Genomic DNA, 22004 nt, shown 5'->3' with positions numbered 1-22004 from the left:
TCTTTCCCTCTTTGGCAATCACACATACCCTATAGATGACTAAACAATTTTAAAAATCCTAAACTTTATCTGTTTAAAAATCCATTTTTAAGGTATGGTTCTTGAGTCACTTACACAAATTCAACTATGTAAAGGAAATTATCTGACCAATCTGAATTTCTGCCCCTACCTAAGAATTCCTGATCATTTTGCCCTCAATAAAATTCCTTACTGGGAAACCCAGATTTGAGACTTGTGATATTTTTGGTTATACGAAGCTAGATTAGGCCTCATAGTGAGCAAATGAAGATAATTTCAAACTTTATGTTTAGAAAAAAATAATCTTATCACAACACATTTTCTAAGAACAATAGAATTTAACACAGAAGTGAGAATAAAATATATTTAAAAACAAAAAAAGAGATCTGCAGGTGGTATAGTGGTTAAGGTGCCAGACTCCCACATGATCAACCATGGTTCAAGTCCTGGACTTGGTGGCTTGCTGTCTTACTTTCGCTCTCTCTCTCTGTTGCTCTGTGGTAACATTGAACAACTAATAATGATAATGGATAACATTTTTTAAAAAGAAAGGAAAAATAGACAAAAAAAAGAGGATTAAATTTCAGTTTTGTGAGCAACATTTTCTAACTTTTGAAGGAATTACTAATTATTATTATTATTATTTAGTAGGAATTCTTAAGAAGCAAAATAAAGTAGAAGGCTAATCATATAACGTAAAGAATAGTCTGATAAAGCACTTAAAGTGATTTGAAAACAGTGTCAGATGTGTGATTCTGGGTGTGGGGTATGCTGAGATTATCTGTGAAATTTTGTAAAAGTCTTAAACGTCTTACAGATTACTTGAAGGTCTAAAACTGTGATGTTTGGGGTCAGCAAGTGGCAAGGTGCTTAGACACTGGCCTTCCACATGGTTGAGCACAGTTGGAGCCCTAGAACTGGAAGCTTGAAAATCACACTGGGTGCATGTGTGTGCATGCCCAAAATCCCAGGACGAGAATGGAGGAGACAGGATTGTGGCCTGGCCACCCCACCGTGGGTAGTAATTTCTCACTTTCCCTCTCACTATCTCCCTCTGTCTCTCTAGCAAGTACACACCTATGACCAAAAAAAAAAAAATCTTAAAAAAATACAATGCCAATGGAAAATAGACTTTCAGGTCATGTTTAGAATATTGCATAACACCCAACAGGCTTCCTGAATGACCTCTAGAAAATCACCTAAATATTTACAAAGTTGACTCTGGCCACATTTTATGTACAGCTGTAGATGATTGGTTTAATATTGAAAAAATAGATACATAGCTTGCAATAATTTTTTTCATGATCCAAATCATCACTGGCTTTCTAGTTTTAAATATTTCTCACTTTGTGTTATCGTCTTATTTTCTAAACTTGTGCACTGTAGTCTATGCAATGTCTCTGCTTCTCTCTGGGCATTTATTTTCAAAAACTTGTAAATATTGACCTGAATGTCTTACAAGCCTTATCTACTTACTCTTAGTCTGTTAATACTGAGTCCATGATTCGTTCTTGCAAACTTGGTTCTCTTTCTGGAGTCTCAGTCTTGGTTATAGTATGACCATCCATTCAATTCCCAAGCACTTCCCATAGCACTGTGTTCCATCATCCAGCACTGCATCCCATCACCAAACACTGCTGACTCTCTAAGGATATCTTCAAACTCAGACTCTTCTGTCTCCCATCATAATTGTCATCTCCACCTGAGCAAGTCATCTGTCTTGTGTTAAAATCTCCACTCATTGCTTGGGATATTGTGTTAGTTTTCTACAAGTGCCATAACAAATTACCACAAATTTAGTGAGTAAAACCTATGCTCAGCTAAAATCAAGGTATTAGACAGGCTTTGTTCCTTCCCAGATACTCTAGGGGAGAATCGATTTTCTGCCCACTCATGCTGTTGTCAGAATGCAGTTTCTGTAACTGAAGGGATGATTCCTCACTGATGGTTGGCTAAAGGGTTCTCTGCATGGACACGTCACCACATCCTTTGGTTTGTGGCTCCCTGCCTCCATCTTCTAAGCTAGGAATAGTTGGTTGGATTCTTCTCATGTTGCATCTCTGATATCCTTTCATCATCACACTTCTCTCTGACCAACTCGGAAAAATTATCTTAATGACTCATGATTTGAGACCAGCGGTTGGCGTAATTGCTATGTCTCTGGACTCCCATGTAATCGACCGGGTTCAAGTCCCGGACCCAGTGGCTTTAACTAATGCTGGGAGCGTATGTGTGTGTTCCTAAGACCCTGAGAGGAGAATGGAGAAAGGGATTGGGGCTTGGCCCTGCTTCCTGGAGGGTGATTTCTTGCTTTCTGTCTCTCTGTCTCTCTCTCTCTTTCTGGTGAGCACATGCACCCTATAGCAAAAACCTCTCAAAAAAAAAAAAAAAGACTTGTGATTAGACTTGGGTAATCTAGGTAATAGAGAATAATCTATTTCAAAATTCTTAACCTCAATCACATCCAAAAGTTCTCCTTTTCTATGTAAAATAACATTTACAGACGCGGGGAGGATTAGGAATATAAACATCTTTAGGGGCCATTATTCTGTTTTGCACGTGGGTGTTTGAGTTTTAGGAAGGACAGTAAGTAAACGTGCTCTTCTCTTTCAGAATCAGGAATGGATTGAGAGAAAGAACACAGTAATCAGAGTAATCCGAAGAGCATGAAAATATTAGCCTTATTACTGATAAAGCTGACTGAGGAATTTAACTTTAGATGCAAGGTAAATGGTCTTTTGGGTACTTCATCTTTGAACTAGGAAGGCTTTCCCAACCAGTTACTTCCCAGCAGAGGCAGAGAGAGTGAGCTCCTGTGGGCAGTGTATTTGAGGTGTGCAAGCTCAACTCCTGTCCCAATTGATCTTCCTGTGGGATTCTCCTCTTCTTCCAGTACCGAGTGTGAGAGGGGGTGAGAAGAACAGTGGATGTTCATATCCATGGAAACATAAAACAAGGGGTCTAAAAGTATCCCTCGTAACCGTCTACTAACTGTATCCATGATTGCTATACCTTATCTTTCAGTCTAGTCTCACCTATTGTTCCGGTTTTACCTCCTGCCACAGCCCTCTTTGCCTTCTACTAGATCTTATTACTATTCCTGAATTTAGCAATTACCTGCCTAATTCCCTGCTTTTTTATTTGCCATTACCCCTACCTGGACGACCTTCCCAGTTGTTGTGTGGTAAATTGCTATTTATTTTTTAAAAACTTCATAGGTCTTCTCCTCTGAAGACACTTAATGTCCTCTTCAGACTCCTTTCTCTCTTGGTCATACTGTCCCATGATGTATCATCAGAGACTCACATAGTGTTGGGATTTGAGCATGATGGTATCTCATTAAATATTTTTAATAAATTTCATGTTTTGAAAATATTTAAGAATAGGAACCAGGTGGCATGGTAGTTAAGGCTCTGGATTCCCACATGGCCCACCATGGTTCAAGTCCCAGACACAGATGCTTGAAAATCAAGCCAGACGTGTGTGCATGCATGCCCAAAATCCTGAGAAGAGAAGGGAGGAGAAGGGATTGAGGCATAGTCATCCTCCTGGCAGGGGGCATTTCTCCCTTTCTGTCTCTCCTTTCTGGTGAGTGCACATGCCCTAGGCAATCCCTTCGCCCATCCCCATCCCCCCAAAAAAAGAAAAAAATAAAACAAAACATTCATGAATAAATTTCTTTTTCTTTTTGTTTTTAATTGACAAAGGGCACATACATTTATATACCCACCAGAGAGAGGCAGAAGAATAGAGACAGAGAGAAAAAGCACTCCCAATAGAGTGCACGCATACCGCAATTTCTTCTCCTCCATTTCTTCATCCTCTTGAGATTATTGGACACACACAAACACTTGTACCTGGATTATTTTTCAGGGGGCTGGGACCAAGATTCAGATTGTGGTTGGCCATGTGGAATCTGGCAACCCTAACCACTAGGATATAGGGCCAGCTCTGTTACTTTCCTTTTCAGAAAATAAATTATGCCTTATTAATCTTTTTAGCTCTAGCACCTGATATGTAAAATGCTCTCCAAACTCTTTTTCTGAAAGCATAATAATTTAAATAATTCTGTTAAGTAGAATATATTATTGGAGATGTCTATATAAGCATACCATGTCCTTTTTTTTTTAATTTTTGCTGTAGGAAAGGTGCACTCACTGGAGAGAGGCAGAAAGAAAAAGAAAGAAAGAGGGAAAGTGATAAATCCCCCCCACCACCACCACCACCCAAGGAGATGGCCATGTTGTAATTCCTTCTACTCAAATATCCTCTCCAGTTTTGGAGCATGATACACCCAAACCCAGTATATTTTTCAAGCTACCAGATCTGGTATTAAAACCATGACACTGTTGGCTATGTGAGAACCAGATGTCTTACCTACCACACTACCTGGTAGCCCCAATTTGTTCCTTTATTTTAAAGGGAACTTATGCTATGATAATTCAGAGCCCTTTCTATGTCCAACAAGGACATTCCAGCCTCAGGACACGTCTCTGATCTGATTAGCAAACACTCCTCCCTAGCTCTCCTGTTTTATGTTTTGTTTCTAATAAAGTATATAACAACAAATCTAACATTATACGAATGTTATAGAGATTATATTATATATCAGGTTTTTTTTTCCTTTCTGCCTAACTAAACTCTAAGCCCTGTAAGAACATGGACATTACTTTATTCAATAGCTTAAACAACACATGCCACATTACAGACATTAAAAGAATACTTGCCCAATGAATGAAAGAATGAGTGAGATAAGTGAAATGAGAGAAAAAGTAGGACTTTGGAATTGGAGAGGACTGGCTTAAAATAGTAAGTCTTAGGGGCCAGCAGATAGCATAGTGGTCACATCACTGAACTCCAACATGGCTGACCATGGTTCAAGTCCTGGATCCTTGTGGCTTGAAACTCATGGTGGCTACATGAGCAACCATGCCCAAGATCTCAGGAGGAGAATGAAAGAGAAAGGATTGTGGCAGGGTCATACCTACTGGGGAGTGATTTCTCACTTTTCCTTTCATGTCTCTGTCTCCCTCTCTCTGGAGAGCTCACACTCCCTAAGGGGGGGAAAAACTCTTAAAAAATAGTAATCCTCCAATTTGATAGCTAGTTTGTCTAAGGAAATCCTTTAATGTCTCTCAGTGTTGGTGGGATATCGGCAGTAACGTGTTTTAAACACCTGGCACTTACTAAGTTCTCAAGAAATATTGACTACAATTACATCACTTAAAGGCTTTCTATAGTAATTCTTAATAAAGATCAGTTTTCTTAATGCTATGTATGTTTTTGGTGCATCTCTTAACAGAGAATGAAGTGAAATTCTAGGGTGCATACCATGTTGCTCTCAGTGGAGTCAAGTATCTGTAATGGGGTATCATAATATCCACCAACGTTACGAAAGAATTTTAAACATTCCTCGGGAACCAGCAGTTTGTGTAATGGCTATGTCGCTGGACTCCCACATAGTCGACCGCGGTTTGCATCCCGGACCTGGTGGCTTAAAACTCACGCCGGGTGCATGTGAGTGCGTGCCCAAGATCCCGAGGGGAGAATGGAGGAGAAGGGATTGTGGCGTGACCATCCCCCCTGGGGGGTGATTTCTCGCGTTCTGTCTCTATGTCTCTCTCTCTCTCTCTCTGTCTGGAAAGCACACGTGCCCTATAGCGAAAAAAAACCTCTCCAAAAAAAAAAAAAAAAGAATTTTAAACATTCCTAAGCAAGAAATATTTCAAAGCTATCCAAAAAGCACTCCAAGGTTAGTGCTTCCCATTCAACTCCAGAATGTAAGTCGGGGTAACAGTCAGAAGGCACCTGTGGCTTTTGTGGGCCTAAATTCTCCTGTGTGCATATACCATAAGGTGCTTCAGCAAGGGAAAAAAAGAGCCTGATCTTTCCATTTTCACATTCTGTCTCGTTGCATCCACATGTACACCAGATTTTACAATAAATGACAATATTAAGTAAATGATAATACACAAATTCTTATCTTAAGGGTCTTGATTTTTTTGAAAGTAGTGATTATTTGTGTCTAGTATTTTATGGATTTTAAAGAAACTTCTCATTCGTGACATCCGTAGACTAGACAACTGCATTCTGTTCAATGCACACACATGACCTCGCCCAACCTTCTAACACTCCGTCAGAGAAAGGGAGTTTTTCACTCTTTCTCTTGAAGCTTTGGCCCCAAACAGTCGTGACTTTCACTTGATTACAGGGGATCGAAACCTGGCTGCTATATAATGTATGGGAAGAATATGGATTTTAGAAAAGTTTCTTTTAGTTCTAGACTGTGTCAATGACATAGTCTTGCCATCTATAAATCTCACAAGATTAATTGTCACCATTTAAATTTTAAGAAACCTACATAGATGGTAATCTTGGAATGTAAGTAGATACATCATATGTTTTCTGTTTAAAAAAAATTTTTTTCCACCAGTGGTTATCAGATGGCTCTTTATTGAGATATTTTCCTTTGTAATTTTTAACTAGCTGGGCATTCCAATGAGTCACTATCGATGTTACCTATGATGTCATGAGGGTGACAGCCATCAACCTTCTCCACCCCGTTGGGATTTGGGGCATGAACAAATATGTGCCCACCATGTTTTCTAAGCTTTCAGGACCAGGATTCAAAATACATTTAACCATGTGGGAGCCGGATCCCTTAACCACCGTACTATGAGGCCAGTCCCTCATTAGACTTTTAATAAGCATAATTATCTGTTCAATTATTTCACTTTGTTTTTTCTTTACTTTCCTTATCTCTCTAGTCACAATTCAGAGATCAATTTTATACTGTTTCTATAGTTTGGCAAACACCTACTAATTAATTAACCAAACTATTAATCTTATGGAAGGAAAAGTAACTCAGGCATTTATTTAACATCATGTCCAATTGAAGTCAATCTCTTTTCATTGTTGAATTGTTATTTAATTTGGTGACCTGCAACTGAGATATTAAAACACAGAGGAGTCTACGTTTCAGTCTGAGTTCTGTGGACAAATGTCACTGCCTGCTCCTAAGTCTAGCTCGACTGTGCCAGGAGGTACAATGACCGTTTAGGTAACTTGTTATTTAGATACCTCTGCATTGCCCAGTTGCCATTTAAACACAAAAAGAACTGATTATGTATTTGTTCCCCCCCTTAAAGAAGCCTGAGAGACAGCTCAAGTCAGAGTAGCAATGTTTAAGCTACTGAGCCAGAAAAAACTTGGATAACAAAAATCTGAGGTGATCCCAAGAAGATGAGCACATCACTAAAATGACTCTACATCAACCTCATTAGACAGTTCAATGATAATTTTCCTATTGTAAGTGCTTTGCATTTTTATTCACAATGATGTTGAGCAAAAGAGAATAATTATCTTCTTTTTCATTTGAACAAAAGCTCTTACAATGACAAAATAGTTTACTCAAAATAGCAGTTGAGGGGTCTGTTATAATTCTATTGTTACTTTCAGAGCAGATGCCATGTCACACACAAAATGCCAAGACCACAGAAAAATATTTTTAGCTGGGTAAAAATACATGACATTTAAGAAAGAAATGGTGTACCTTGATTCATTTGTTAATTAAGTACTCCAACATTTTCTATACACAATTGAATATTATAGAATGCGAGAAAGATGGAGTCTTTATCCCCACAGTATCTATCTTTTTAGAAAATTAAGATAAGCCATTCTTTTTAATGTATAATACGTGGGAGGAAAAAAAAGGGAAAGGAAAATAATAGATGAAATGTATTCTTGATTTCATTAGAAAAAGGGCCCAATATTGGTTTTAATCTGACAAAAGATGATCGTTTGGGTGAGGTATTAAAGGGGAAAAAAAATTCTTAAAAAAGCAAAATAGATTTGCTTGACTAGAAATTAGAAATAAGGAAGAAAAATTGTAAGATGTGAGAGAAATTTAGATAAACTTTAGAGAAGGGAGGAGAGCATTGGAAAAGGTGGACAGAAATTGAACTAATTGGCAAGTACTTATAACAATATTTAAGATAAAGAAAGGTCCTGTAGCTCGGTGAGTAGATGTTGTGTATAGAAAGTAAGAAAGTTTGGGGACCCGCAGTTAGCATAATGACTGTTGCTGGACTCCCATGTAGTCGATCACAGTTCAAGTCCCAAACCCAGTGGCTTAAACTCATGCTCAGTGTGTGTGCGTGCGTGCCCAAGATCCCAGGAGGAGAATAGAGGAGAAGAGATTGTGGTGTGGCTAACCCCCTGGGGGGTGATTTTTCACTTTCTCTCTCTGTCTCTCTCTGTCTTTCTGGTGAGCACATGTAACCTAGCCAAAAACTTCTCCAAACAACAAAAAAAGAGAAAGTCAGAAAGTCTGATTCTGCACGATGTACCACTCTTCATAGATTTCTATCCCAGCCAACAACTTGAGAAACATGCAAGGCATGCTCCAAATTCTGAATGAATGGAGAAATAAAACACAAGGGATTATACCATCACCGCATTCCCTTTGGGGGTTCTTTCTTGCAAGCACACATATCTTCTGGTAATTTTAAAAAAGAAAGAAATATAAGGTAAAATAAAAACATATAAGCGTGTGTATGTGTGTGTGAGTATATATATATATATTATATATATTTTTTTTTTTTGCCAGAAGGCAGGTGTATTTTCCAGAGAGATAAACAGAGAGACAGAGAGGGGAAGTAGGAAAATACACCCTCCAATGGCTCCAAGATTGGAACCTCAGTTGGCTACATGGGCTCTCACTCCCTTTATCATGAGGCCACGGAACTGGTATGAAACAGATAATATTTTAAGAGCCTAAACTCAGAACATAGACAACAAAAGCAAATATTCTAAAATTTAGAAAGTTTTAGAAAATCTAGCCGTATACGGACTTCAAACCTATAGTTAGTGAGATTATTATATATCTTGAGCACTCTGTAAGCTAACACTTCAATAATTTTTAAACTGAAAACCGTGTCATTTAATTGTTGCCATTTATTTTTCTGCCTTCTAAAATGGAGACTTAAACTTAAAAACATATAATGTTGGATGTAGACATTTTAGAACATGTAAAGATATAGATATTTAATATATATTTATATATGTATACAGTAACCACTTCTATCCTTAGGAAATAACTGAATGCAAGGGACTAAATTAAACATAAGAACTACAAACAGAATGGCTCGTTGTTCAGGTTAGCATTGAAAATCAAGTGTGTTGTGAGGAATTTTAGTCCCTTGGGGTATAAGTTAAAAACAAATTGCAGCCATGCATTAAGGCAAGAACAGTTACAGCCATTATGGGAGAAGAAAGGGCATGGTGGACCACTGGAAAGGTAAGTCAAAGAACAGGAGGAAGAACCAAAGAGTGCCAGGAAGGTTCCATTTAAAGCCACAAAGGAAAGGCTTCTGTAGGTACTGGAGGGAGAAATGTTTATTGTGGAATGAACTTCATGCTAACAGTTTCCACCTCAAATATTGTGTAACAAAGCAGGATTATTCCTGAGTCAATTTAGAAAACCTCATGATTCACCCTAAGAACTGAAGATAACTATTGGTGGCCAGTCCTGACTCTATGAGACATAATCACCTCATCCGCCTTCATGAGTCCCACCACATCCCTCCCAGTAAACTCATCAGTTCCTATTTAAAAGACAAAATGTTATCATTGGCAGAATTATTGATGACCAAAAGAATAAAAAAGTACAACTCACAGGAAAGCCCGAACAGACTGGCCACTCCTCACCCCACTGGAGCAATACCAAATGGTGTCCCAGCCACCAGCATAGATTGAAAGATTTTAGAGATGGTCCAAAGTTAAGGAAATAGAATGGAGAAGACAACTCAACTCTCACACTTTTTCTTCCTTTTTCTTCTAAGCAAATTTTTTTGAGAGGTTTTTGCTATAGGGCATGTGCACTCACCAGAAAGACAGAGAGAGACAGAGATAGAAAGGGTAGATGGCCACTCCTCAATCCCTTCACCTCCATTCTCTTCTCCAGATCTTGGGCATGCACGCACACATGCCCGGCGTGAGTTTAAGCCTCAGGGTCCGGGACTCGAACCACGGTCAGCTACATAGGAGTTCAGCAACATAGCCATTATGCTAGCTCAAGGTTTGGGGGAAAATATTTAGATACAGGTTTGAAGCTTAGCATTCTTTTTAAAAAATAACTGCAAATATGGGAAACTCGAAGGCTCACTTCTAGATATCAACATAAACCTAAAGGAGGTATCAGAGGTAATTTCAGTTCGAACAGAACTGTTCAGAATGTTCTGAGTTTATCCTATAATATTATTCAGTCTAATTGAAACTCAAACTCCAGGATTACCAGGACCCAACTTGAACCCCAAGGGACTGAAAACCAGAGAGAAAGGACAGAAGTCATCTTTTTAAAAATAAATCTATTCAAAGAGCTAAAGCCAATAGAAAGATCCCAATACAGGCAGTTAGTTGGTAAATAACCTCCCTATCACTAAGTTAGAGAGATCTGGTATCTAAATATGTCATAATGTATCAAAGACCAAGCAAACTGAAGCAAAACATCTCATTGTGGTACTAAAGTTAGATACTTGGAAATGATACAAAGGTTTTCATGTTACTAATATAGTATTATATTTATCAGGATATCACTTGCTTGAGTAAGGAGGATAAATGCGGACAAAAACTATAACCTTGAATTAGCGAACAGAGATTTGTACTTCACATAAAGGTCTAAAATGTAGTTCATCGCTGGTGACATTGCCATCCCAAGTGAGAGGTAGTACCTGGGCATGACTTGTGATCTTATTCTGTGTCATGAAAATCTGTGGATGGAGATTTCCTTGAGAAGTCTGGTTGGTGTTATGGGTTGAATTCTTTTCCTCCAGGGTTGTTAATGAGTATTGAAGATTACGCGAGCTCATTGGAGTGGCCTTAATCCAATATGATCAGTGTCTTAATATACTTGGTATCTCTTAGATTTCCACCACTTTAGAGTTCACAGTTTGTGGTCACTTAACATCTCTAGCTTCCAGGTTCATTCATGTTGCCTTGGATGACAAGATTTAATTTTTCTTTTTTGGAGAGGTTTTTGCTGTCAGGTGCGTGTGCTCACAAGAAAGACAGAGAAAGACAGAGAGACAGAAAGTGAGAAATCACCCCCCAGGGGGGATGGCCATGCCACAATCCCTTCTCCTCCATTCTCCTCTCAGGATCTTGGGCACACACGCACACACGCCCGGCATGAGTTTTAAACCACCAGGTCTGGGACTTGAACCATAATCGACTACATGGGAGTTCAGCAACATAGCCATTCACTAATTGCTGGCCCCCAGGATTTAATTCTCGTTAAAGGCTGACTATTGTGTATGTTTTAATTGTGTGTGTGTGTGTGTGTGTCTGTATATTTACATTTTCTTCATGCCATTATCCATTGAAAGACACTAGGGTTGATTCCATGTCTTGGCTACTAGGAATAGTGCCACAATAAACATGGGAATACAGATATCTCCATGACCTAAGTATGACTGACTGATATCCATTTTTTTCTTGGATACATGTCCAGTAGTGGGACTGCTGAATCATATGGCAATTTTATTTTTAGTTTTTTTCGAGAACATTCATATTGTTTTCCATAATGGCTATATTAACTTACATGCCTACAAACAGTGTAAAAGAGTGCGCCTTTATGGAGAATTTTTGTTTTTTGGGTATGTTTTAAATCTCACAACATATGTGACCACCTACTCTGCCCACCACGGAGACTAAACCGACTCTTTATATATGCTGTGCGTAATTATGCTTGTGCTCCATTTGTCCGAAAGTCTGTGAAAACAGCAAATGATATACTTATTCTCTTGCTACTTTGGCAAAGGAGTCACTATCAGTGCAAAAAAATATGAGAACACAAGTGTGTATATGTTAAATTTTAAAAAACCGTGTGTGTATGTATTTAACAATGCATTGGTGACAAATTCCAGAAGTGCTTAATCTTCACTGGTACAACTATTTTTGTGATAATGGACAAGTCACTTCATTTCCTTTGCATCTCCGTTTGTACTTGCTAAGTTAAAACATTATCTAGCATTAGATGTACCATAGTATTACTAATAGCACACAAAATATTTTGGCATGAACACCAAAAGAGCATCTTCAAGTTTAGAGCAATTTGATGACTCTGTATCCAAGAGTAAACATTAATATCATCCAAATAACCATTAATTACACCAAATTCTGATTTTAAAAAGTACTGAGTATGCTCTTACACACTTGAAAATATGATTTAGTTTCCACTATTTGGCTACTGCCAAAACATATGGCTTTAGATATTTTGGAAAGAAAGCTACAATTTTTTAAACTGATGTGGAGAATAAAGTAGATCAATAACATTCAATTCTAACCAGGATCAAATTTGTTCAATGTGTTAAAATGCAATGATAATCTAGCAAAAATAGAGAGCATGTGTTTGGACTGTGTTCAATACTTGAATGGAGATGAGGCAAAAAGGTTTTCCTGGTAACCAAGCCAACACCGTGTGCTTGCAATATTAATATAACCGCGGTCACTAAGGTGTTAAGTGCTATCAAGGGCTTGAATCCGCAAAGGTTAGTAAATAAATAAATAAAGCAGCCCTTCTGCTCATTAGGAAACCATCCAAAGCCCGGAAGAGAGAATCAAGTTCCTAATTTATGAGTCAGCCACTCGAAAAAAAAAAAAAAAAAAAGGAGGCAAAGCGAGCACGGCTGTTCATGTAGCTTTTCCCCATGCTGGTATTTCTGGAAAGATAAATTCCTGCAGGACTACTTGGAATCACTACCAGTAAGCTCTATTATACTGTCAGACCTGGGAAAAGTGTTTCACCAAGACTTCAAACATGAGCTTAAAGAAATGATTATGGTAAATTGTTGTTTCTAATTGATTAAAACAATTTCTATGACACGCTATGGACTGAGAAATGCAAAGTGGAAAAAAATGTCCCGGTAGTAAAATACATTCAGATTCAAGCCAAATGGACTAAAAACTATAAGAATAGAGCTTCATGAGCAAAAGTTCTCCAAGTGAACCTTCTATTTAGTCTTCATTGCTGGCGACATCATTGACCAGTGGCTAGAGATTTACCAGAAAATTGTTGACCACAATAATTAAATTCACTGTAAACATCCTCAGATTGGACGTCATGCTATTGGCCCCAGGACAATCGGGACGACACAATCTATTTTGCTTTTCATTCTCAAAATCAAGAGTTTGTTTTATGCTTTTAAAATTTCCCATGAAAAGATTTGCTTTTTCTGTTCTCACTGTCCCTTTTACTCCTGGTCCCCTTCCTTCACCTCCCCTTCTTCTCCCTCTGATTCTGACCTACTCTGGTCTCTTGGCATTGTTCTGACATTTGCCTGGCAGAACATAAAACAACAAATATGTTCAATTTGAGTGGTTTCCTGCAATGTTATTCTATCAAACTGGCAATTTCCGAAAGGATTTAGAAAGGAGCACACAATTCTTCAGACACTGGGAGGTCCCACAGTGGCTGCCAAAGCAGTCCATGCTTTTAGCGGGCCCTAATATCTGAGTGTATAAAAACATCCCTTTTTCTCAGGTTTATTTTTATGCCTAATATCAAGCAGACTTCAGAGACCTTTTAAGTGGCCAGAGGTCCTATATTTAGCACCTTAAAACTCAAAGGAGCTTAGGATATTTTGGCAAGCATGATGCATGGAGACAAATTTTTTTTTTTTTCTCTCCAGCAGTCCCATAAGGTAATGAAATGTTAATCATGATGTTTAATTTATAGCTAATGGATTGATGGCCTCACGTAAGGACCAGATGCAAAATTCATTAAAATGGGCTCCATTTATTCCCTGTGTGGTCATTTCCTCCTCCCTCATCAGACACTTGACATTTCTAAGATGGTGGCAGATTTGGAAATGTTATGATTTGATTGTGGTTTGGCTTGAATTCAAATTACAGCCTCTGAATTTGACCAAATTAGACATCTAGTGCCTCAGGCAGAAGCAGGCCATGCCAATGTCAATGGTGGCAAAACGTACTACAACGTTAACTTAGGACAGAATACTACAGCCCCTCATGGGTCATGGTATTTCATGTCCACAAAGAATCAAGACCCTAAAACCATAATGAATGAGTGTGGTCTGTTACGTATTATTATTTCAGCTCTCAGAGGGCTGAAATCTTCTGATCCAGCAGCAGGATCATCTTGTGGGCCAACTCATTTGTGTTCACCAATGTGTATAGCAACCAAAGCCTTTGCCCTCAGTCCTTTGCAAAATGAGCATGCTCAAGGAGTAGTTGTGGCATGCCTTTGTGACTCCTCTCCTATCCTACTGGAGTTTCTGCATTCATTCTTCTATTTCATTTCAAAGTTTGGCACTGGGCTAAAAGGCGTTCCAATATACTTTTTTTTGCTGTATACCAAGTGAAATGAGCTTATGGACTCCTGCTAAGAGAATATTTGCATAAACAAGGCCTTATATTTTCACCTTTAATAAAAATCCATTTTGTTTTATTTCCCTAACACAGACTGCCTCATATCCTGAAATTCGGCAAGCAGAAGAGACTTCCAAAACCACCTTTGGGTTTCATGCAGTGTGACAACATGGCCTTTTGGCAAAACATCCTGGCAGCAGAAAGTGTCCTAAATAATGCATTGTAAACAGTTGTAAAACCCTCAGCCCTGGAAGGTCTCCCATAAGTGTCCTCTCCAAAACTTTTGAAGCCCTGGTGGCTCCTAGAGCTAAGGGAAAAAGACCTCACTTTCTCAGCTTGTGCTTTACAGCATCAACCTCCTGTCCTCTTCTCCTGCATGACTTTAAAAGTCCATCATTCATGGGTCTAAGAGGACTGTCTGGACACACAGTGATGGTGTGGGCGAACGTTGCAGACTAGAGCTCAGTTACCGGGTGTCTGCTTGACAGCCAACTGTGTGCCCTTGAACAAGTCATTCTACCTCCTGAAACCTCAATTTAATCAACCTCTCAAGTAAAAGGTTACATACATGATTTAATAACAGAAACAGTGACAGAATTCTGATGGTTAAAACTGAAAAAATACTGAGTTAGCGACCTAAGTATTGTTAAAATGAAGAGGGTTCAATTCAACTTTTAAAGTCAATTTGTCATAAATGCATTATTACATTCTCCTTGCCTTTTGATAATTTCATAGCAATCACTTCACTGTAGGCAGGTTAATCTAACATTTACATCAGAAGGTTAGGACTTCATCTCTGGCTTTGGTATGAATTAGATCTTAAATAATTGGTGACTTGGACAATTTACTTGACAATTCTGGGGGATTTTTTTCTTACCTGGAAAACAGACAGGAGACTGACGTCATGATCTGTAAGATCTCTTCCAGTCTATTATTCTATATATGATTCCTATCCACAGCCTTCTGCCTTTGAGAAAGTCAAAGAAAACAAACAGGTTTGCCTCAAAACTGGAAACAGGGTATCTCAAAATGAGATAACAGCAAAACACCCTTTTGTAAAACTGATTTTTTTCTTCAGGTGTATATTTTCCTTTATTAGTTGCCATTTAAAAGTCATCTTTACATAAAAGATTCTAGTTCTTGAGTAAATGATTGCTAACTGTTTTAGGTCTCTGTCCTTTTAACCACATCTGCTGTTTTTAGTATCTAACTACCCAGCTTTGCTATGCATTATCTGATCCAGCTGGGTTGCTGTCGAAACCTGTTAGGTTCAAGGTTATTTCCTAGTTGAAGAGAAAAGATAAAATTACAAAACCGTTTTGCTACAGAACACCATTATGCCTGGCATATTCTGAAGTGCCCCTAACTGTCCTTCCTTCCCCACATTTAAAAACGAGAAGTGAGATAAATGATAGTCTTTCTCAGTCAAATGCAAATAGTTGATAAACCAGACTAATAGCTACACCAGGAGTTCAGATAACATCCATAAAGGAGACGGAGGCTTGGGGTCTACAGTTTTACTAGATCTTTAAATTGTGTGCTATTCCGTTATAATATCCCTGACTTGGTTTTATGCATCTTAAATTCATTCCAAAATTTAATAAGAAAAGCATGCTTTTATTAAAATAATATTGAAACTGTCTTTCTACTCTTTTATATTTGTATTTTTTCCAGTCTCTGAGTTTGATTTTTGTAAAAAAATTAATTTTTTTCAGTTTTTTAACAAGAAATAGAAAAAATATCACATACATAAAACTCTGAAATATGAAATGACCCACATTTGTAAATAAATCTAATTCAGAAAATATTTAAACAAAAAAGAAAATATTTAAACAGTATTTGTGATTGTTTTTTAAAGACAGAAAGTTATATATATATATATATATATATATATATATATATACACACACACATATATGTTTGTTAATGTTTGTGTATCTTGCTTTGAGAAGGAAAAAAGACTCAGTTTTTAACACTGAGAACTCAAAAATATTAATGAAGTAGTATTACACTTATAACTTCTTCATAGCAATTCTTTTACTTAGGGAAATAAAAGCATTTTACAATTTTTTTTTCTATTTGCTAAGAAGTTTGTTTTGAAATTCAATGGATGGGGACCAGCAGGTGGTGTGGTGGTTAAAGCATTGGACACTCCCACATGGCTGACCACGGTTTGAGTCTTGGACCTGGTGACTTGCTTTCCCACTTTCCTTCTCCCACTCTCTCTCTGCCTCTCTCTGTATGTCTCCCTGGTCAATTTAAAAAATAAATGAATGAATAAAATAAATAAATAAAATTAAATAATTAAAAAAAAGAAATTCAATGAATGTAACTCAAAGAGTAAAGTCTAGCTTTTTCTATTAAAGTTTATAATCACTAAAAAAGGAATGAATAAAATGAGCAGTTGCTGAATTCAATACATTTTTACTTTTCATATTTTAAAATTTTAAGTTAGAAATGCTTTCTTTATTACATAAACCCAGTACTGCTACTTCTAAGTTCAAGTGTTTGTGCATCTCTGTATTGTTCGAAGTGTTATGCCTGTGATATTAATGACAAGCACGTTGAAGTGCCCCTGGGTAGTGGCTCCCTGTGAGTGTCTTCCCTGGCACCTGCTCCCCATTGCATGTTCAGGTGATGACAAGTGTTTGCATAAGGAAGTTGAGTTTTGAAATGCCTGTGATATACTGGCAAGTGTATGTTCAGTGACTGCTTGCAAATATAGGCATGTTGTTAGCCATGCCCTCAAATAGGTTGCATAGCTTACGCAGGTCTAGCTCACAAACATCAACCATGATTAACCTACTACACTACACTATTACACTAGTGTTAAACAAATGATCTCCATAGGGCTAAAAAAATAAATTAGTGTGCAAGATGTCCTTTCTTTTAAAATTCCATTATGAATAAGAGCTGTCTGATCAAGAAATGCCAGATGACCTTCTGATTTATATACAATGCCTTTGTGATCTTTGTTAATTAACCTTTGTCTTGAAATAAATTTAAGTTGTAGGACTTTGCTAGATTTACTCTTCCTAGAGTATGTGATAAAATGTGAATGCTAAGGTATACAGAGAAAGACAGAAATAAAAGTGTAAAGTCATCCTAATTTGATTGTAAATGGAAAGTATGTGTGTAGAGATATTTGTTGTTGGCTAACACTTTTTTTTTTTTTTTTTTTTAATTTTGCCAGAGGGTGCATGTGCTTCCTGGCGAGAGAGAGGAAAAATAAGAAAATACCCTCTATGGGGAATGGTCATACCACAATCCCTTCACCATGTCTCCCTCCTTTTGAGATTTTTTAGAACACACACAAATGTGCCTGTTGTGTTTTTCTTTTTCTTTCTTTTTTTTTTTTTTTTTTTTTTTGGTAAAGAGGTTTATTGCCAAAGGCATATGCACTCATAGGAGAAAGGAGAGAGACAGTGAGAAGGAAAGTGAGAAATCACCCACCAGTGGGGATGGCCATGCCACAATCTATTCTCCTTCAGTCTCCTCCCAGGATCTAGGGCATACATGCACACGTGGCCAGTGTAATTTTTTTTTTTTTGAGAGGTTTTTGCTATAGGGCATGTGCGTTCGCCAGAGAGACAGAGAGAGACAGAGAGACAGAAAGCGAGAAATCACCCCCCAGGGGGGATGGCCACGCCGCAATCCCTTCTTCTCCATTCCCCTCTTGGGATCTTGGACACGCACGCACACATGCCCGACGTGAGTTTTAAGCCACTGGGTCCGGGGTGCGAACCGCGGTCAGCTACATGCAAGTCCAGCGACGTAGCCATTACGCTAACTGCTGGTCCCGCCAGTGTAATTTTCAAGCCACTAGGTCCGGGATTTAAACAGCAGTTGGCCATATAGGAGTCCAACAATGTATCCTCTATGCTATCTGCTGGCTCCACTTCATGTGTTTTTCAAGCCACTGGGTCCAGGACTCAAACTGAGTAGTTGGCCATGTAGGATCCCACTGCCGTAATCACTATGACATGGAATGGTCTGGCTAAGACTTCTATTGATAGTTCAGAAGGTTTAAGAATCATTTATACATCTTATTATTAACTCAGTTTAGGTGCACCTATTTACCCAGTAACTTCTATTTAACGAAATGCAATGATAGCTACTGTGAGAACTCAGTCCCTGAAGAGTAAGTCAGGATTTCTGCTCTCAAGGAGCTTAAGTAATGCTAATAGTATAAGTCAAGGGCCAAAATGGAATTATGTAAAATAGTGCATTCAGGGGACCACACTAGTGTTTGAAAGTGTAAATGTTGAAGTCCACTGGTGTGGTCTTGAATACCAGCTCTGCCACTTACTAACTGTGCCCCTACCTGCTCTATGGTAACAGCCCTCACCTCCCTGAGTACTTAGGATGAGAAAATGGATTATTATTTACAAAGTACTAAGAATCACGCCTGGCATATAATAAGTGGGATGCAAGTGTTTGTTAAATAAATAAAGCCTTGTGGCTTGGGAAAATAATTAGGGAAGAAACTACTTTGAGGTACATGATTCGCTTTTCATGGTGCAGAAACAACATGCGATCCATACCGGTACTTACTCCATTATTGCTGGAAGGCTTCATGTGAAATCAGAATGCTTCCATTTACCTCAGTAAACTCACATGCATCTCAGGTGGGATTTTGTTGACAGGAGGCAGATCGTTTTAGGTTTTATAACAGTATAAGATCACAAAAGGAGCAACTTTTATAATTACTCTACCCTGATTTTAAAAATAGACACTGAGGGAAAGAAAATACTAAGTCATGATTATGTGAATGTGTGTAGAAAATGGACTGTCTTGACTGCTCATAGAACTAGTTGCTAAGAAATTACAGATCAGCTTCTCTAGGGCAAATTACTACTGTGGCTTTATTCACCCAAGATTGGTTAATTCTCCTACTCTAAAATAATCTCTGTGTACATTAAAGCAATTAAACTAAATAAGAGATTCTAAGTAATAGAAAGAAGACAGTCTCCAAACTCTCCTCTTCTCTGTAATGCATCCTGGTCATAATGCCATCTTTCTGTTCCTTAGTACCCAATTTATGGCCATTAAATTGTTTCTCTGCAGGGAAGCCATACTCGGAGGAAATAGTAATCTTTTAGAATCACCGAGTAATACATTATTCTCTACTCCCCCTAATGACTCTCATGTTTTCACCTCAACTTTAGAAGAAAAGGATCTATTTTATCTTGTTTTCAGATATACCACCTAGAGGTTTGATATTTCTATTGTTAAAACCTAAATTTATTCCAATGTTACCTATTAAATAAAATGTAAACCAACTTAAGTTGAATGAATATCATATGAGGTCCTCCAGAATATAGCACCGTCCCTTATTCTCGAACTCTGCTTCTCATCATCCCTTGCACCAGATTAAAAATCTCCATGTATTCCTTGCCCTTCATCAAAGCTAGTGTCAATGTCCTCTGCTCTGACTATGGTGTGTGGCCCATTCAGCCAAGAGTATGGTGGAAATCTCACTTAGCAAAGTTCCAAGCCCAAACCTAGTAAGATTAGCTTCCTTTTCCTTCTCTTGAAACTCTTGCTCTAGGAGAAATTGCCAGGGAGTGATGGTACCTACCAGAGGCTATCAGAGAGCCCAAGCTAGCCATGTGAGAGGTCTTCAGATAGAGGTACCCACTCCACCTCTAACTGCTCCTACTTTTCCACCCCAGGAACTGGATTACATGAGAAGTCTACAGAGAATTCCAGCCCAGCTACCATCTTTCCTCAATTGCATGGGAGCGCCCAGCTGAACCCATCAATACCCAGAATTGAGAGAATACTAATGGATTCTCATTTTAAACACTTGGCTTTGGGGTAGATTGTCATAGAGTGATAGACAACCAGACTATGCCCCTGAAATACCCATGTTCCCATCTCTTCCACATTTCTTGAAGTTACCTGAGTATCTTGAGTTGTTTCTAAATAGCTTTTCCATCTATTCTTCCCTCTGCTTAGAAAGTCCTGCTCCAAATCTCAAAATTCAGGATAATCATTACGCCATTCACACTTACCTTTCCCAATTGCTTCCAAGTTTAACTATTATTTATTTATAAAACACACACACACACACACACACACACACACAAAGAAAGAAAGAAAGAAAGAAAGAAAGAAAGAAAGAAGGAAGGAAGGAAGGAAGGAAGGAAGGAAGGAAGGAAGGAAAGAAAGAAAGAAAGAAAGAAAGAAAGAAAGAAAGAAAGAAAGAAAGAAAGAAAGAAAGAAAAAAGAAAACACTATATTGTAAGGATTCTCCAGATTCAGGCTTCTTATTGTTCCCATTTACAGGTGAGGAAACAGAGACACAGAAAGACTAAGGAACTTAGATCAAACAATTGGTAATTAAAAGAACCAAGACTCAAATCAGTGTCTGGATCCAGATTCTGAGCTATCATTTCCACAGTTTAAGGGCCAGGTGGTGGTAGGGCAGCAACGTAACTGAACCTGTGTGGGAAAGGTCCTGGGCTGGCATCCTGGGACCTCCTGGAGTTTGCTGAGCCCACATGTGTGTTCCCATGATTCCAGCAAGCTGAGACTGGGAGTGGATTCCAATGTGAGGACCCTGTTGGGGATGCCTGGCTCCCTCTCCTTTCTCTCTCTCTCTCTCTCTCTCTCCTCTCTCACTTGGATAAATAACTTTTTTTTTTTTTTTAAATCCAATTTTCCTGTTCCTGGAGTGTTCCTACCCATACCTCCTAGAGATTCTCCTTTCTTCTCTGTCAGAGTTCATCTTAAAAGACAGTTACTCAGAGAACTAGTCATTGACTGCAAGCATGGAGCAGCATGGTCCCTCTAGCTCACCTTCTAGGCAGGTCAAGTTCTATCTATCTTACTTTATTTTCAGCACAATACTTACAATAGTACAAAGGTGGTATTTTTCTTTTTTTTTAAAGTGAAGATCTTGTTCTTCCTATCTCCACTATATATCCAGAATCTAGAATATTGCCTAATACAGGGTTGGGATTAATAAATATTCCCTGAATAGCTGAATGAATGTACTTTCTGTGCTCTGCACCCTCACTGTGGACAGAGATGGGAATGATCTTTATCAGTAATTTGCTCCACGATCACTCCCTAATGTTACAACAATAATGTAACGTGAATTATACCCGTGTCAGCATGACTAGGCCCCTTCTGTTTTTGTTTATTTATGGGTTCCTGAGTATATCCGGGTTTCTAAAATCATCCTATAAACAGAGAAGGGGACTTCTTCCTGATAACTTTCTCAGGGAAGGGGGGAAGTGTTGGAAGTCTGTAGAGTCTAAGTTACATTACAACTGAGGTTAGTGCCTGACTCCAATCTCTTATGTGGGTGGTTAATCTGGGTATGTACCTGGGTATGTGGTAGTCTTTCAGAGGTAGCTAAGGTAAAGATAATGAAAAAGTCTTAGGAAATTGAGGATTCTTGATTAATGCACTTTTTATCGTTGATACCTAAAATATTATTGCTTTTCTTTTTCCTTATTTCTCTCTCATCAAGTTGTCTTTCTTCCTTCTTCCTTCCTTCTCTCTGTCCTCACCACATTCATTTTTCTGCCTCTCACTCTAATCTATCCTCCATCTCTGCTACCATACTTTACAAAATACTGGAACAA

The sequence above is a fragment of the Tupaia chinensis genome, unplaced genomic scaffold, assembly GCF_000334495.1.
Source record: "Tupaia chinensis unplaced genomic scaffold, TupChi_1.0 Scaffold148049_1, whole genome shotgun sequence".
Taxonomy (NCBI): Eukaryota; Metazoa; Chordata; class Mammalia; order Scandentia; family Tupaiidae; genus Tupaia; species Tupaia belangeri.
This window is presented reverse-complemented; position numbering follows the sequence as displayed.